Source organism: Hetaerina americana, unplaced genomic scaffold (genome assembly GCF_022747635.1).
Source record: "Hetaerina americana unplaced genomic scaffold, ioHetAmer1.1.p SCAF_5, whole genome shotgun sequence".
In the NCBI taxonomy this organism is placed as follows: Eukaryota; Metazoa; Arthropoda; class Insecta; order Odonata; family Calopterygidae; genus Hetaerina; species Hetaerina americana.
In genome coordinates this window covers 16,221,503-16,240,714 of record NW_027287095.1, presented here as the reverse complement: position 1 = coordinate 16,240,714, position 19,212 = coordinate 16,221,503, and positions in this window count along the sequence as shown.

The window sequence follows — 19,212 nt, the reverse complement described above, 5'->3', positions numbered from 1 at the left end:
CATTCGTTTTGGAAAGAACCCTGCCCCAATTCCTGCCTAGATACACGATTGGCTGGAAAATGTCGGCAGTGCGCGCGTATTCCCTCCAATCGCTGCCTCACTCCATGATTCACGGACAGCCAACGCCCTCCACCAACCCAAGATGTTCTTCCGTGGTCAAATCTGACCGTGAAATAAATAAGTTTATGCGTGTGAACGCAAAGGAATACTTTACTCCATCAAGCCATAAAAACTCCTCCACCCAATCCTGTTAGGTCTTGTCATGTTAGCATTTTATCGCCAAGGAGAAGAGAAAGAAGCTATGATTGAATAATAAAGGAGAGGACATTGTAAATGAACCCTGGTAATTAAATTGCGAAACGGTAGACTCGAATATCCACCCCACTCAACTTGGAATACTTTTGTAAAGTCCAACATTCACGAAAAGAAACGTAATTTTTTCCCGAATATCTTTTTCAAATTCTGAGGCTTTCCCTTTATGGGATTTAATTCAGGAAATCAAATATTTATCATAAATGAACCCAAAAAAATAGAAAGTAGAAGAAAATAACCTGAAGATTTAAAAGGAAGGGTTTTCGGAAAATTGAATTTAAAGGGGTGAAATTCAATAAATTTTTATGAAGGAATTCTCGTTTCAAGCTCTCTGAAAATTACCGTCATGGATGTAAAAAGTTAAAAAATTCTCGACGGCGCTAGTTGTACCGCTTTGTAATTTTAAAATGGTTATTAAATAATTCTCACATTTTCATTGGCAAGTAAAACCTATGTTTAATTTTGCCGAGGAGGAAACTTTTTATTTATAAATTCCATTTTCTATCTTCAAACTTTTCTCTACTCTATGTTTAAAAAATCTTGTACTAGAGACTTGAATGTAGCGTAACTGACGCCGTGACTGTGGCCATCTTCAACTCGAATTTACTTGGCAGGTTAATCAATGTTCTCGCTCGTATATCCCCTCGCAAATTTCCCATGCTGTTGAATGGGATTACCCAATGAGAACGCACTTCCGAATAACACGCGTAGTGCTGCGACACTGTTGGAATGACAATGCATAATGGTTCCGTAGGCTATTTTCCATTCTTAGTATTGTTTGTTTGGACACATCCAACATAAACAGTTCATTTATTGATTGCTTGCTGGCGACTTACCATTCATTTAATTGCCTATGATCCAGTATTATCGCGAAATTTTCGCTGATCAAAAAGTTACGACTCAGTTTTCGATTTGCATTCATCGGGACCTGCATATGGAATTCAAGTTGTTTTGAAGTGACGAGTGTATGGGTTTGAGCGTCCTTGCCATACGGCCGCTAATTCGTTGATGCAAATGTTGTCATTGGAGCCGCGGCATGCTGCCATTCATTTTTTCTCGTTGCCCATTGCTGCTGATGAAAGTGAGCCATAGAGAGGTGATAACCTATTGCTCGACTGTGTGGGAAATTCCAAATGGGGCCGTGGTCTACTTCTCGCTCTGTGGGGTAGTAAATATGTCCTATTTTGGAATTATCTCTCGGGCATTTGGCGGTCCATGGCCCCGCCCCGACGAAATATTCACGATAAGAACGACGTAGGACGAGAACGACTTTTTTCTTATCAAAGAAATGACACCAAAAAATATGATTAAAAAAAGTACAAGGCGCTTCTCGAGTCCCTCGAGTGGTGGTATTGGGATTTGAGGCGGTGGAGTATATTTATATGCCTCATATGAAGGAAAAATATGAGCTCAGAAATCTAGAACATATTTAAAGTAAAACATTGCCAGTTGTAATCAAGGCTTAAATTGGTCTTATTTGTATTATTATTATGTACATCTACATCCACACCATACCCCGCAAACCGCCGCAATGGCGTGTGGTGGGGAGTGTTATGTCACCACCAGTAAAATGGAACAAAACCACATGTATAGAAAACAATGGCCACAGTGACGTATGCATTCATGCAAAAATCCTTTATTTCTACACGCATGCAAATACATATTCTATCATCTAAAAAATAATTCCACCTTAGGATGCAGTAAGAATATTATCCAATAACGTGCAAGCAAGAATTTGAAAAGTAGGAAGGTGAAATTCTACTACCACGTGGGCATGCAACGGTCTCCTCCAATGTAATTGCTCTAATTGACAATTTAAAACAGATTAATATATTAACCATGGGTTTTCAGTGTTTATTCAATGACTTAGTACATCACGACGGCAAATCTCCGACCCCGCAATGTCTTCTTGAGTACTGGGAATAATTAAAAGTCACTTGTGGCGAGATCGGGAGAATAGGGCGGATGTGGTAAAATTTCAAGGTCGCATCGCTTCGATTGCCGGTTCCACCATGTTTGCTTCTGAAAAGGAGTCCGCAGTCGTGGAGCCCAGCGTGCTGACACCTTCAATGTGTGCAGTCCTTCGTTAATAATTTTCCACAACACACTATCGCAACTAAGATCAGTCTCATTCATGACATTTGAATGGCTGCTCTCCGGTCTAATATAAGGATGAAGTCTTCCACTTTACGCCACTTCCACAAACGCATTAGGAATACAGAATATAGTCAGGACGTTTTTTTCTATTTCGTAGATTTCGAAAAGGCGTTTGATAGAGTGAAAGGAAAAGTGGTGGACTTCATCCTTATATTAGACCGGAGAACACCCCCATCTTAAAACCAAACTGATCATCACCTAAGTAATCATTTGCCTTGCTCTCCATACTTTTGTTGATGATCTTTAGAACTACTTCAGCTGTGTGGGAAATCAAACTTATTTCTATGCAATCCTCATATGATGTAGCCTTTACATTTTTCGGAATAGGAACCAATACTTATCGTACGAAGTCTTCCGGCCCAATTCTTATCTCTTAAATGCTCTGAATTAGTTTATAAAAACTCACCCTATGACATTTTCCTAAACTTTTATGTGATTCCGCAGAAATGTTGTCCACCCCGACGGCCGTTTTTGATTCCATCTCCCTTAATACTCTTTCTATCTCATCGCCTACGATGCCTGAGTCTACGCTATATTCATCCACGTCATGTTGTCTCTATATGTCTAAGCTTGCTGGCCTAATGTTTTTACCTTTCAGTTCTTTCTATCCCTTCGTCTCTCCCAACCTTAAGTTATAATTCTCCCGAATAGAAATCGGATGATTGTTAACTATTATAGAGGAGACCCACGGATGCAACAGAAAGGCCGTTTGCAACAGGAATAGTGCCGCACATTGACCGCGGATGGCTCTTCTGGAGCCAAATTGAGGGTGTAAAACAAAGATTGTTGAGATTTTGTCGGGAATTGGAGCGGACTTTGTTGATCTGAGGTCTGTCCACTTATCGTATCGGGCACCTCTTAATCACTCCGGAGTTCATTATACTGCCGAGCCATCGTAGGATACACGAACATGTTTCGAGGGTTTAGCATATATTACCATTTAGCAAGAGCGCAAGCCATGTATTGGGAAAAATAAAGTGGGATCCAGCGCTTTTTGCCACTTCATATCAGGCTATGACTCTCAGATTTCAAAAATAGCAGAAAAAAATAAACGCTTGCCTTAAAAGGACGTATAAATCACTTGGTGAACAAGCTAAACCAAAAATAAACGAAGTAAATGCCGAGAAACGGATCAACATTAGTAGCGGTCTTGAGCTCAGTATGGAATAAACGACAAAGTAATAAATTGGATTCGGGACTTACTTACTGAGACCGCAAACAAAGGGTAGTGATGGCTGACTAAAGTTCTAATTATGTGGAAGTAACATCGGGTGTCCCACAGGGTAGTGCCACAGGACCACTACTATTTCGGATATACATTAATAATTTTTAAGGTAATCTACCGGTTAAGGTAGGTTTTTGGGTGGACACAACTAGAAATAAATATTTTATTATTTCTAACAAAACACAAAATCCAGCATCCTACTCCACATCAGCCCCTCTTCATTTCTTCCTTCCTCCCTTCGTCCCGTCCAACATCCCGATCCTGTTCCTTCCCTTTCCTCGTTTGCCTAACATTGTCCCCTCTATTACAGTCTTCAACAGCCCACTACCGGTCAATACCCCCTTCATCCACCTTTCCTGGCCCCATAGGATTTCTCCCAACAAACCCCTCTCTTCGCCCACCATACCAAGTACTTCCTCATTTGTTTTCTTCTCTGTCCATTTCACCTTCTCCATTCTTCTCCACTCCCACATTTCAAAAGCCTCCAGTCCACGTCTATCCTCCTGCTTCAATGACCACGTTTCCGCGCCGTACATAGCTACGCTCCATATCAAAGTTTTTACGAGTCTTTTCTTAACATCCTTACTCAACGTCTCTCTCATCAACTCCCTCCTCCTTGTGAAAGCCTCTTTGCCTAGCGCAATTCTTCTCCTTACGTCCCTACTACTTTGACCGTGTTGGTCCAAAACACTTCCGAGATACGCAAACTGTTCTACCTGCTCTAGTTTTTGCCCTCCTATTTTAATGTTTAGCTTAGCCGTTTTCTTTCCAGAAAATCGCATAACCTTTGTTTGATTAATATTGATTTTCATCCAATATCTGTCGCACTGAATTTCCAATTCACTCAGCAATGCTTGCAGCCCCTTGGCTGACTGACAAACTAAAGCTTGGTCATCAGCGAACCTAACTGAGTTTACGAATTCCCCGCCCACTTTCATTCCTATCTCCAATTCTTCCCATGCCTCTTTAATCATTTCCTCTACATACAGGTTGAACAGCAACGGTGATAATGGGCAACCCTGCCTTACACCTCTCCCTAACACTGCCCAACTGGACTCCCCGTTCCCCACTCGTACCTGAGCAGTCTGAGACATGTACAGGTTGCGGATTAGCCTCCTTTCCCTCCAATCTATTCCTATTTTCCGCAATATATTCATTAGTTTTTCCCAATTCACTCTATCAAACACTTTTTCGAAATCTACGAAACAGGCAAATACCTCCTGGTTGTGTTCTATATTCCTCTCGATTCATAATCTCATTACTGCAATAGCATCACGCGTACCTGTTCCCTTCCTAAACCGAAAATGGCCATCCCCTAAGTAATCATTTGCCCTATTTTCTATCCTTTAATGATAATCCTGAGAACAACTTAGCTGCGTGGGATATCAAACTTATTGTCCCATAGTCCTCACATGATGTAGCCTTTACCTTTTCGGAATAGGAACTAACACTGATCTCACAAAGCCTTCCGGCCAGATTCTTTTCTCATAGACTCTTCCTCTCATTTTTCCTAAACATTTCAGTAGTTCCGCAGGAATGTTTTCCACCCCCACGACCTTATTTAGCTTCGTCTCCCGAAATGCCCTTTCTATGTCATTTTCGAGTATGCCTGGACCTAAGGTATCTTCCTCTACGTCATGTTCCTTTTCTATGTCTAACTTTGTCGGTCTAAGTTCTTTACTATGCAGTTCTATATATTTCTTCCATCTCGCTTGAATTTTCCAGTGTCAACTATTATCTTACCTTCCTTATCTCTAACTCTTAGCATAGATCTTCCCTTCTTACTTCCCGGTAAAAATTTAACTTTGCTGAACAGCGCACCAATATCATCCTTCCTCAACTTTCCATATCCTCTCACTGCGTCTTCCACCATGCTTCTTTTGCTTTATTTGTTGCCCGCCTCGATTTATTATTTAACACTTTGTACTTCATTTTGCCTAACTCTACAGCCTTCTAGTACTCCTTCCTTGTCAATCCATTTAATGCTTCTACATTCCATTTTCTAACCCACCTACCCCGCCTTATCTTTCTGAAACGGACGCTACATTTCATAGCAACTAAATTGTGGTCAGAGTCGGCATCCGCTCCCGGGAGGCTGTGCGAATTTATCACACTCTTCCTAAACATGTGCCTAACCAGAATATAATGTAATTGATACCTTTCTGAGTCACCTGGCATTTTACATGTACAGGGTTCGTCCGGAAAATATATGTACTGATTTTTTCCCGCCGCTCCAGGCACGCCCAGCATCGCTCTGGCGGGCTGCGATTGGAGGGGGGTATGTTGGCAAGCGACGCTGAAAAAGGCAGTCGGCTCTGAGCTGTGGTGTAGTGAGGAGCTCTGTTAACGCGAACCTCCACGCTCGACCCACGTCACGGAACGCGTTTTTGGAGCAGCGTTATTCCATCAAATTTGCGGTAAAGCTTGGGAAATCGTCTACCGAAACTGTCGGTATGATTAACCAGGCTTACGGGGAGTCAGCCATGTCCAGAAACATGATCTTTCGGTGGCACAAGATATTCGTGGAGGGCAGAGAAGAGGTCGACGACGAGTCTTCGAGAGGTTCCCGATGATGCATTCGCGGGAGCGTTCCAGGAATGGGAACGCCGCTGGAACAAGTGTATCGACTCACAACGGTCCTATTTTGAGGAATATTAGCTTAAGATATGTAAAAGTGTAATAAATGTTTTTTCCTGAGCTCAGTACACTTATTTTCCGGACGAACCCTGTATACCTGCGCCTTTTGTGGTGTCTAAACCAAGTGTTGGTGATGACTAACCCGTCTCCTGCAGAACTCAACTGCTTTCTTTCCGCGGTCATTCCTCGTTGCCTAAACCGTAGTCCCCCACCTCTTCACCATCTCTTCCTTCGCCTAACATCGCATTCCAATCCCCCATCACTATCAAATGTTTCCCTGCAGGAACACACGCGATTATGTCCTCTAACTGATCGTATATCCTATCGACCTCTTCCTCCTTTTGGTTGCTCGGTGGCATGTATACCTGAATAATAACCAAGTTCGTCGGTTCTGCTTTTATCTCTACTAGTAATATTCCATCCGTTGCTTGTTCTATGTTCGATTACGCTTCTTCCTACCTCTTTATTTAATACTATGGCAACCCCTCGTTGGCTCTCGTCCCCGCCGCTGTATATTATTCTATACTTATCACTCCAGCAATCCCCGCTATCCTTCCATCTCACCTCGCATAGACCTAAAATATCTATTTTTCCTCTTTCCATCTCTCGCTTAACATTCTCCAATTTCCCGGTCCACATCATTGTCCTAACATTCCACGTTCCTATTCTAACTAATTTGGTCTTCTTCTCCTGCGTCTTCTGTCCTGCTGCTGCTGGTTTTCCCTTGCAAGGGTTTCGTGGGATGACGACCGCGGAAGCCTTGCCTCCCCCGCTGCCGGGCACGACACACGGCCGATTGGGCCGAGCCCCGTAGTTGGCAGGACTCAAAATCTCTGTTTTGTGCATCAAGTAAATCTTAGGAATGATAATTCAGTTGGTTTCCCGTTGCCTTCTTCAATTGTGTTTTTAACGTGCCACCATCACTTACTGGCCGCCCCACTGGGGTCAGACGCCATTGCAGCCGCCTTACTGAGGAACAGACGCTGCGTGGACTACCTTTTTTTCTGGCTCCTAACCTTCGACCTATCTGGCATGGGTGACACTACCAGCAGCAATTCTTATTACTCCCGCCAGCACAGCCCTAGGGTTGATCAAAGCGCGCAAGCCCTTCCACCACGTCATGGTTGCAGTCCGGGATCACCAGTAAAATAAAAAGAAGCTTAAGACTCTTTGCCGACGACACTGTAATCTACAGGGAAAAAGACTTAAACAACATTAAAAAATGCTGTATAGAATGGGAGTTGAAATTAAATACGAAATAATGTAGCGTCATGGGAAAATGTACCGTTTTAAACATTAGAAAATACAACGAAACTTTACCAACTTACACACTCGGAGGTGTTCAGATGAGCGTCGTGGATGAAGTAAAATACTTTGGGGTCACCATTGCATCGGATCTTTCTTCCGGAAAATAAACGCGCACGATTCGTGGAGGGGCGCTAAAAAGGCTTGCATTCGTCAAAAGTATAGTCGGAAGGTGTTACGACGAAAAAGTGAAGGAAACGTGCTATTTTTCTCAAGTAAGGCCTCACATCGAACATGCGGCGAGCGTTTGGGATTCTTTTCAATAAACATTAATTACATAATTGAATAGGGTGTAGAGAAAAGCTGCTAATTTTTGTGAAAAACTCGACCCAAAGGACACAAAGCGTCACACATTTAATACAGAATCTACGGTGGGAACCTTTAGATATGCGAAGACTCAGGGCTAGATTAAACATATCACAAAGATATAGAGCGTGTGGTTTTGCATCCAATATTGGTGATATAATTAGGCCCCACAATTATGTCACATTGGCAGGGTCGGCAAATATCACAAAATTAGAGAGTTAAGACTGTCGCACTGATACATTCAAGTATTCGTTTTTCCCGCGTATTCTTCGCGACAGCAATAAAAGAGGGGGACAGTTTAGAAAATAATAGGTACACGCTCTCGAAAATAAAGGTATACACGGTTAAATTCTCACAAAACACTATCCAAGTCTGGCGTCCTAACGTCCCCCGCCGTGCGCCCTAGAGCCAGTGGGGTGTAGATGAATGTATAAAGTCTCTTGTATTTCGTGAAGGATTCTCGGGTCTTCCACCGGGTCAAGGGTTCCATATTGGCCGACGTTTCGTGCATCGTCTTCAGGGTTGATGGCTGCCATTCCGTATTTGGCCGTCTTATATACCTGAGCTCACGCCTCAGGTGACCTGTGATTGGCCCGAGGAGGGGGGACCTCCTGATTGGTCGCCGGGCAGTTGTGGTCTGTTCCTTCCTTTCTTTACTTGGTTTAGCACCGGTTTCCATGCATTGCTGAGGGAATAGCCGGAATCCCTATTGAAATTATGTCCTGCCATTTTAATTTCAATTGATTCTTTGACTATTCGGTCCCAGTAACCACCGGCGCGTGCAAGTACCTTCGTCTCATTGAAATTGATGGAATGATCCATCGCGATGCTGTGTTCGGCGATGGCTGATTTTTCCAATTGTCCCAGGCGAAGGTTTCTTTTATGTTCTTTTCAATAGGGATTCCGGCTATTCCCTCAGCAATGCATGGAAACCGGTGCTAAACCAAGTAAAGAAAGGAAGGAACAGACCACAACTGCCCGGCGACCAATCAGGAGGTCCCCCCTCCTCGGGCCTATCACAGGTCACCTGAGGCGTGAGCTCAGGTATATAAGACGGCCAAATACGGAATGGCAGCCATCAACCCTGAAGACGATGCACGAAACGTCGGCCAATATGGAACCCTTGACCCGGTGGAAGACCCGAGAATCCTTCACGAATCAAATACGCCGGGAAAGCACCAGATCTTACTTCTCTTGTATTTGTGAATTGTCCGTCCGGAATGCGTACTATACTAACCGGTAATTAGTGTCTGAATTACATCTGCGCCTACCCTCGCGTAATGTATTACCTAGTCCTCTTTGTGTAGGCATATGAATAGCTGCCAACCATGTAACACCAGTAAAATATTTGGCGTGTTGTATCAATGGTGTTTGGTCGCCCCCTTTCCACTAGGTCTTTGGTGGATCGCGGGGTACCGAATGTATGAGGAAATAGAGGGAATGTATGTAGAATGGCTAGTGACCTACCACTCCCTGCCACACGTCCTTGAGACGGCTTGCGGGGTAATATGTGGATGTAGAATCTAATTGTTCAAGGCCTTAAAGTCTAAACGAACATCTATTCCATTGCTAGGTCTTCGCTTAAAACATAGAAGGCTCCATCATGAACTAAACGTGTAATTACGCCGGCGTTTTTTCGGTGAACCTCCCTCCATATTTCTTCCATCCATTATTCCGCTCACGCCCGCGCGCTCTGACGCACACGAAAGTCTTCTTCTGCCGAAATCCATTACGAGAACTCTATATGAAATCTTCAACGTCTTACGCCGGCGGCATCATCATGACTGACAGTTATTTCAAATTGGGACGTCTCCCTGATTGCCACAGTGCAATGTCATATTTATGAACAGAAAAAAAGCTCTCTCGATGAGAAATTCCACAATAAAATGAGATAACCGTTCTTTTTGTGGAGCCACTTAGGTCGGATCGAATGATCTGAGGCTCGTTTGGAGATCTTAGGTCGGATCGTTTGTTTTCTCCAGAGAAGTGCGTCGCACTGTCATTGATAGTCATTTAATCTAGGGATTATAGCCCGCCATCTGATTAGACTCGTTTTTACTGAAGTCGCTGGTTTTACTACGCGTGCTCAATTAAGTATCATGTCCAACGCTGATGGAGAAGATTTGATCATATTCTTGTTGTCAAGCAGGGAAATGAAGGACGCGCTCCGTCGCAGTGAAACTATTTCTAACGGGAGCATAAACGTGTCTTGCAAATGGACTGTAATTCATCATCATCATCAGTATTTCAATCCTAGGATTGGTTTACTGCAGCCCTCCATTCTACTCTATTTAATGTCAATTACCTCAATCCCTGATACCCCCTCTGTTTTACATCCTTCATAATTTGTCCTATGTACATGTCTCTTGGTCTTCCTCGTGGAATATTGCATTCCATTATATTCCAAAGCAATCCACTGTGCCTCAATGTTTGTTCAGTACATCCATTTCTTCTTTGTCGTAGAGTTCTCCATATGGTCCTATCCTCTTCTGCTCTTTTATATACTTCCTCGTTCCTTATTTTGCCTGTCCATTTAATCTTCCCCATTCTCCTCCAGCGCCATGTTTCTAAGGCTTCTATTCTTCGCTGATTCACTTTTCCAATGTTCCAAATCTCGGAACCATAGATCGCCTTGCTCAACACGACAGTCTTGACGAATTTCTTCCTTGTTTCCACCCTTAGGTTCTTTGAGCATGGTAATTGCCTCTTCTTCATGAATGCGTTCTTAACTTGGGCTATTCTTCACTTGATGTCGGTCGAACTTCTTCCATCCCATGTCATTCTGCTGCCCAGGTAGATGAAGGTTTCCACTTGCTCTAGTTTCACCCCTCGGATTTTAATATCTGCATTCAGCTTCTCTCTTCCGCAAACAAGGATTTTAGTTTTCTTCTGGTTTATGTTCATATAATATTCCCCCAGTACTTGATACATAGCACTTAGAGTGGCTTGCAGATCCTCTCGCGTTTCCGCCACTACTGCGATGTCATCTACAAACCCGAGCATGTTGATTTCTTCTCCATTTACCGTGACTCCTTTGATGCCTAATTCTTGCATTTCTCTTATTGACTCTTCCAGGCATGCGTTGAATATATCCTTTGTTTATTTTTCTTCCATTTTTCGTTTGCATTGTTGCAATCTAATTCTTGAAGTGGTTATAGATAATTCTTCGGTCGTCGTAGTCCAATCCAAACGCTTCTAGTATCCTAAACATCTTGTTACATTCGACGTCATCGAAGGCCTTCTCTAAGTTCACGAATGCTACATACAATGGCTTATTTACGTGTCTCATTTTTTCGGCCAGAACCCTCAAGCTGAGAATTGCCTCTCATGCTCCTCGGTTTTTCCTGAATCCGAATTGGTTTGCTGAGAGGTTTCCTTCTGCCCTTTGGCTAATTATCCGAGTAAGATTTTTTGATGCTCGAGTCACCAGGCTCAATGTTCTGGGCTCTTCGCATTTATCTGTCTTCGGTTTCGCAATCATTATGCTTTTCTCAAAGTCTTCTGGTATCTTTCCGCTGTCGTAGCTATCTTTGATTATTCAATAGAGGGCATCCTTCGCTTTGATCTCAAGTACCTTGATTATTTCTACGTTTATTTTGTCAACTCCTGGTGCCTTATTCTTTCTCTGGTCTGCCACATCTCTCTCCAATTCGCTTCTTAATATCTGCGGACCCCGATCGCCTTTACTTATCATGCTTTCATCTTTAATTAAGCCATCTTCTAGTGGTTTGGGAGCTTGATAGAGGACTTCAATGTATTCTTTCCATCTATTCCCAATGTCATCGTCATCTATTAGTATTTTTCCATTAGCGGCTCGGATGTTTTGCGATTTTGTTTTTCTTTCTCCGAATAGCCTCTTCACTAGTTTATAAGCCATCTCGCTATTTCCCTTTTTCCTGCTGTCATTAATTTCCTCGCAGTAGATTTCTATCCATTCTTCCTTTTCCGTATTCCACTTTCGTATGACCTGGTTCCTCAACTGTTAATAGAGCCATTATTTCACTCTCATTTCTTGGATTCTTGTATTTTCTTCTTTCGTCTATGAGACCTCTCATTTGAGCTGTTATCCATGCCTTCTTAGACATTTCCGCCTTACTCACAGGGAGCTCATCTGCCGCTCTGGTAATTTTATTCTTCATTTCTTTCCATCGACCATCAATTCTGGTATTTTTATTATTTCCTTCTACTTTCCTTTCGATGGCCGCGGTGAACTATTCTCTTGCGTTCTTTTCTTCCTGTATCTTTGTGTTCCATCTGGGTTGCTGAGTCTCTTTCCTCATCTTCTTGTATTGCAGTCTGCTGCCCACGATCACCAGGTTGTGATCGCTCTGATCGGGTAACTCTTACACTTCTTAGCTTGGTTCTTATATCTCTTCCAAAGAAACTGCGGGAGATGCCGCAACAGTAACTTTTAACGGAGTCATCCGCTAATGTGCATTTCAATGCAACAATTTCAGAGTGTAAAAATCATTCGCCTTGACTGGGATTCGAACCCAGATCCCTCAATATCCGGTCGAGTGCTTTAGCCACTTAAGCTACCGAGGCGTCCTCTTAAACTCTGAAATTTTTGGGGCTTTTAAAGAAACAAGATGTTGTGACGAAATGCCGACGCCTCGGTAGCTTAAGTGGCTAAAGCACTCGACCGGATATTGAGGGATCTGGGTTCGAATCCCAGTCAAGGCGAATGATTTTTACACTCTGAAATTGTTGCATTGAAATGCACATTAGCGGATGACTCCGTTAAAAGTTACTGTTGCGGCATCTCCCGCAGTTTCTTTGGAATTTGTCAAAGTGAAAACACCATAAGTGTTTAAAAGTTGGCTTTAACCTCGTGGACTGTGGCGCCTCGCGCACGACTACGAATGCCTGTGACATTGTATGTACGGCATTTCGTCACAACATCTTGTTCCTTTAAAAGCCCCAAAAATGTCAGAGTTTAAGAGGACGCCTCGGTAGCTGAAGTGGCTAAAGCACTCGACCGGATATTGAGGGATCTGGGTTCGAATCCCAGTCAAGGCGAATGATTTTTACACTCTGAAATTGTTGCATTGACTTATATCTCTTCTTGACAAGGATGTAGTCAATCTGGCATCGTGCTTTGTCTCCAGGCATCTCCCATGTATCTTATTCTCGGATGTTGATTGAAGATGGTATTTACCGCTGTCATGTTTCCTTGTTGCAAAATGCTATCAATCTCTCCCCCGGCGTTTCGTTTTCCCAATCCGAAGTATCCCCGGTACTTCCCTCTCACCCCTCGCCGACCACAGAATTCCAATCTCCCATTACTATGAGGTTTGCCTTTCCTTTTGCAGTTCCTAGAACCTCTTCCAGTTGTTCGTATACTTTTCCTATTTCCTCATCTGAATGGCTGGATGTTGACATATATACCTGCACTATCACTGTGTTTGTAGACTCTCCCTCATAATCATCATCAGAATTCTCTCATTGTATTGCCAGCTCGATATTATTTTCCTTGCCCATTTCTTCGTGAGTATGATACCTACCCCTGCAATTTTCTGGTCGTTTCCCAAGTATATCACCCTGTATCCGTCGCTCCAGAAGTAGTCGGGGGCCGACTTCTGGAGCGACCCCCTTAATCTCGCTCACTCCCAGAATGTCTATCAGCAGCCTATCCATCTCCATCTTTGCATTTTCTAATTTCCCGCACACCCATAATGACATAATGTTCCATATCCCTATTCTGAATTTATCCACCTTCACTGATGTTCCCCTCCAGTAGTCCCCACCCGGAGATTCGATTGGGGGACTAGTTTACCTCCGGAATATTTTATCGGGAGGGAAGCCATCATGTCACATTTGAATGCAAGGCTGCATATTCTAGGGAGACTAATGTGGTGGTTTCCCGTTGCCTTCCACATCACAGTACTGCGGCCGATACCGTGCACTTCACTCTCGCCCGCAAGTGTAGCAGCAGATGCCAAGCCGACCCACTCGGTCTGCGCCACCAGTGCCTAATGGTGAAACTACTTCCTTTCACCATGGAATTTAATTCTATACTTTTAATTCCAAAAGTCCCGAATTCTTCAGAGTGGAGTTATTCCTACCCTTTCCCTGACCACTGGACCTGCGGATTCCGCTTCATTTTGTGAGAATCCATGGACTACTTCTTTCGTTTGGAGCGAGGAAGCGGCTTCTTGTTAAAGTAGTAGGAAAGGTAGAAATCACCTTAATGTGAGACTATGATTTCAGAGCAAAAAAATTAAAAAAAACCAAATTGAGAATTATAGTATATTGTTTCTATATTTAAATCGAAATTTACAATTAGCATGGTAACAATGAGTATCAACGTGTCGTCAAGATCCTTGGCTAGAAGGCGGAAGGCAGGGACCCTTGGTCAGCTCCGGTTGTCCTGCGGAGAGAAAATGGCGAGCGAATAAATTGTGAGTCCATTCAGCGGATTCATTCTTAAGGAAATAAAAGTGCTCTTTGAAACATTGGGTGTTTGAGAGAAAATTATAAACGGGAATAAGTGAATTTAAACTTGATGCGGTCATTTTTATATATTATTAATCTAATTCCACTACTCGGAAATGTCTTATGCAGCAATATCTTAAGCATGCACCTTCAATTCTTATTTGAAACAGGAGTTGGGAAAGTAGGGATCATATCTCTTTAGACCTTAATATAAATATGCAAACAGTTTCTTTTGAGGAAGTTTTAATTAGTTTTTTTTAACGCATAAAGAACTTTATTGCTACATAAGTGGGTTATTTATTTTCGAACATCCGAGCTATAAGATCGGTGAACGCCCTCGGAAGGGCGTGATGTCAGAGTCTCAGCTGATATCTCAGGGGACTCGAGACATCGAGGACAAAAATTGGGCACTTAGAGATTTTACATAAGGGTGTAAAGGACGGGATAAATCAATTTTTAACAGGCCGCGAGCAAAGGGTTGCAATAGACAGAGTATCATTGGACAAAGCAAGCAGCAGTCTCATAGAGTGTCCCACAAGGAGGTGTATCGGTCCATTTTTGTTCCTTTCATTCATTAATGACATCGGATCTCAGGTTGCCATCAAACTTCGTCTATTTGCTGTCAATCCAGTGATATGTAGGGTCATATCCAGTCATGAAGTTACGGTATCAGTATCTTCTGACCTTAATGAAGTCTAAAAGTGGTGTGAGACATGGGAGCTAGAATTAAATTTGAATTGATATGTCTATAGATTTTTGGAGGAAGAGTATTTCCCCCGAAAACACGTACACCATATAGGAAACCAACATACAAAACGTGGAATCGGTAAAATATTTGTGTTTTACGATGACTGAGGATATGTCCTGGGGAAAACAGATTCGTGAAATTTTCAGAATAGCGACTAAACGTAAAGTGAAACATTGAGCAGCTAGGTTTGTGATAAGTCGTTATGAACAAGGTAGCAGCGTCACGGCACTATTCAAACAATAAGTATAAGAACCAATAGTTGACCGTTGATTGAAATACAATTTGAATTCACGGCGTAAATGTGAGGCAGGTCACTGATCCGAAGATGTTAAAAACGTATTTGCAGGCCCCGACTTACTATGACAGATCAAAAAAGCTGCGATGAGTCACATTCCCTACCTGTGTCTTTGGAGCGGAGTCTATAAGTTGCATGTCCATTTGGTATTAAAGTTTCCCCTTATTGCTTTTCAATTCTAATTTCCACGTTGCCGGATAGATTTTTACTAAATTTGTATGACCATGTGTATGCTGGTTGATGGTATATGTATTTGCATGCATGTGGATGGAGAAGGTTTTCGCATGAGTACATACGCCTCTGTGGGTGTGGGCTAGCACGAATACGTTGGTTTTGCAATTGGTTTTATTCTATTTTACGAGTGGTGACCTAACACCCCCCGCCGCATTCCCTTGCGGCGGCTTGCGGGCTATTTTGCGGATGTAAAAAATGTGCTTAAGTCATACCAACGAAGAAGAAGCTTGGACGCAATTTGTCAATATTATGCGAAGAGATATCACAGAAATCCCTATAAAATATGTTAAAACAAATCGCGACCCCTGGTGATACAATAACGGCGTTAGGAAACCCTTCGAAAGCAGATAATGTTACACTCTAGAGTAATGAGAGCAGGCGATAATATATCCTCCTGGGCATAGATATTTATTGCACAAATATAGATGTTCTAAAATTGAAACAAAAATACATTTACCTAGCGCCTTACGAGATTTTAAACGCTAAGCACTCTGCGAGTATTTGGATAATGGCCCTAAAGCGTTCTGGTTATATGTAAGGGAGGTAATAGGAGTAAGTAAACCGTGGCTGGCTATCGGGAATGTAATCGTATCATCCACACTGACAGTGAGGGATAAGCTAATACTCTCAATACATTCTTCCAAAGCGTTTTCACGAACGATGTTGCCACCGCAGATTTCCCAGATACAATACATACTGAAATCATGGCAAATATTACATCGGACGAACGAGGAATTATCAAATTGCTCACTGAGATTAAACCCAACAAATCCCAGGGTTCAGAAAATATACCAGCTAGGGTCTTAGGGTGAAATGCTTTCCTTAAATCGGGAAATTGAGAAGGTTCAACACCGGGCAGCTCGTTTCGTTGAACTCCATCAGGATAAAATGAAAAGCGTCAAAGAAATGCTTTTGGAGTTGGATTGGGAATAATTAGAAGAAAAATGGTTCAATACCAGGTAAAACTTACTAAATAAATGCGGAGCCACATGTTTCAGCGCCGAGGTCGCGCAAATTATTCGCACTCAAACATTCATTGGTCGCTTGGATCATGAATATCAAATTCGGGAAATACATGCCAGAACAAGTAGACTCAGAGACTCCTTCTTCCCACGGACAATAAGGGATAGCAACTGTAGGGTTATAGGTAGCAAAAATTCCACTTGCCACCCTCAGCGTCTAGGGAATAGTAATTTCTACCCTAATGTATGGACTTTCACTAATCTCGTGTGTTTAGTTGTCAAATCCCTTCCCGCATGGGATTGCCATTTACAGTATTGCTTGCCCTTGTTGTTCTCAAGCTTCTCCTTCCATCTTTCGTCTCTCTCTGTAGGGGGAGGGGGAGAACCCTGCCACTGCCTGAGGCGGTGTTTCGCATCCCCACCTGTTTCCTAGGGGGCGGGGAACATGATTTGCATGTCCATTTGATGGTGGAGTTTCTCCTTATTTTTCAATTCTCCATGACCTGTCTTCCTTTGGTGGAGGCCTGCCGTGTAAATGGTTTTGGTTACTTTTTATTCCCTTTGTCGCATAATAAGTCACTAGATTGTTCGGTGAATTAAACCATGTTTTGAATCGGGCTTCCTCCAGCATGTATAGAAATTTGCACGTCATTTGATAGATTTTTTCTAAATATTTTTCCTTTCCCATCCTCTCCCATAGGCTTCCTTATCCCACACTCTTCCCACCTGGTACTTGCACCCCCTGCCACACACATTTTTGGTAGATCCCGGGGCATTTACTAAGATATAAGCTCGTTGGTATCGTCTTTGTCGTGAAAAGAAGTCAACTATTTATAGGCCCACTAATTACATTGGCAGGATCGACATTTGTCACAAAATTAGAGATACTGATGGTTTCAAGTATTCGTTTTTCCCGCGCACTATTTGCGGCAACAATAAAAAGGGGACCACCTAAGAAAATAATAGGTATGCTCTTTCGAAAATATGGGTATACAAGATTAAATTCCCACAAAACACTCTCCAACTAAGAGCGTCCTATTGCCCCCCGCCGTGCGCCCTTGTGCCGGGTGGGGTCTAGGTGAATGCATATAAAGTATATTGTAATCGTGAATTGCCCGCCTGGAAGGTGTACAATAGTAAATGGTAATAAGTGTCTTAATTGTGTACCTGCCCACTTTTAATGGATTTTCTTGTCCTCTTTATGTAGGCATAGGAATAGCTGCTAACCATGTAATACTCGTAACAATGTAATACCCCACTACACGCCCTTGCGGCATTTTGCGGGGGAGTTATGTAGATGTAGAATATATTTGGCATGTTGGATGATTGTAGTAGTTCTTTCCACGCGGTTTTTGGTGGATCGCGGGATGACAGTTTTATGAGGAAATAGAATAGGACCTTATCTTTTGGGGTCTCATCAGAAGCCTAAATTCGAAACGCGCCAGATGGCCGGGAAGGCCAAATTGACTGATAACTGATACAGATATTGGATAGCGGTTTCAAAGTTGATACTCTGTCCGATAATGGAAAATTTCCTTGGCCTCTTTGTTCCAGCTCTTCTGTTTATATTTGTGTGGTGTTATCGAGCGAAGTCTGCTTGTTTACGATGCTCGCAGGGGCCCTCTCTCATTGTCAGCACTTAAGCCTTGATGCCACGCCCGCTTATGATTGGAAATAGCATAAAAATGGTGCATAAAAATATAAGTCTATCCCAAACTATTTCACATGCTCTTTCTGACGGGATGGTTCAAACTCCTCGGCAGAGATCCATCGGTTGGATGAATGATAGCTTCCTGAGGCTGGCACGCCTAATTAGGGCATTGGCTGACAACAAAGGGACAAGAGACAAAATGAAGTGTACCGAGTGGCGGATTGCTCTCTTGCACTTGAGAAAACCTTTCGTTTTGATTTAAGGGATGCGAATGAGAATGACCAAACTGTTAACAAAGAGAAAGCAGCAAAGAATGGAGCGAATAACAAAGGAATCATGATACCCTATGCATAAAAGAGGCGAGATGGAATGAACTAACTCGGAATTGATCAAGAAGTCGGACGTCGATCCCAAGCTTTTTAAGAAAGAATTTATAATAAAATAGACGTTCGAGCGGTTGGAAATGCAATCCCACAACCGGATGCCAATATCTGAACACAATTTTTTTGTTACATCAGAACATGGAAATGATTAAACAATGTCAGGATATGATGAGGTAAGTATTAGCATCTTAATGTTAAGTTATTGAAAAGCTTCATGAGGAAATAGTCTGAACAACAATCCAGTGATAAAGGTGATTCCTGACGGACCTAGGCACCTTTAGTCCCGCCAGAAACCACTCTGAATGCCTCCGCACCACACACCTCTAGAAACCCTCAACGACTCGGCATAATTTCTACTTTCATTCCCACTGTCCGAGGTGAATGAGGCCTTTTTCAATCGGATCCCAAAAACTAAATGCATATTCTGTATGATAGAAGGAAAAATTAAAGGAAATATTCCGCAAGGAAGGTCAAGAGACAAATACATAGGGCAAATTAAAAAGGACGTAAAACAGGGAGTCTATCAGAGGGTGAGGGAATTAACACTAAATAGAGAGGAATG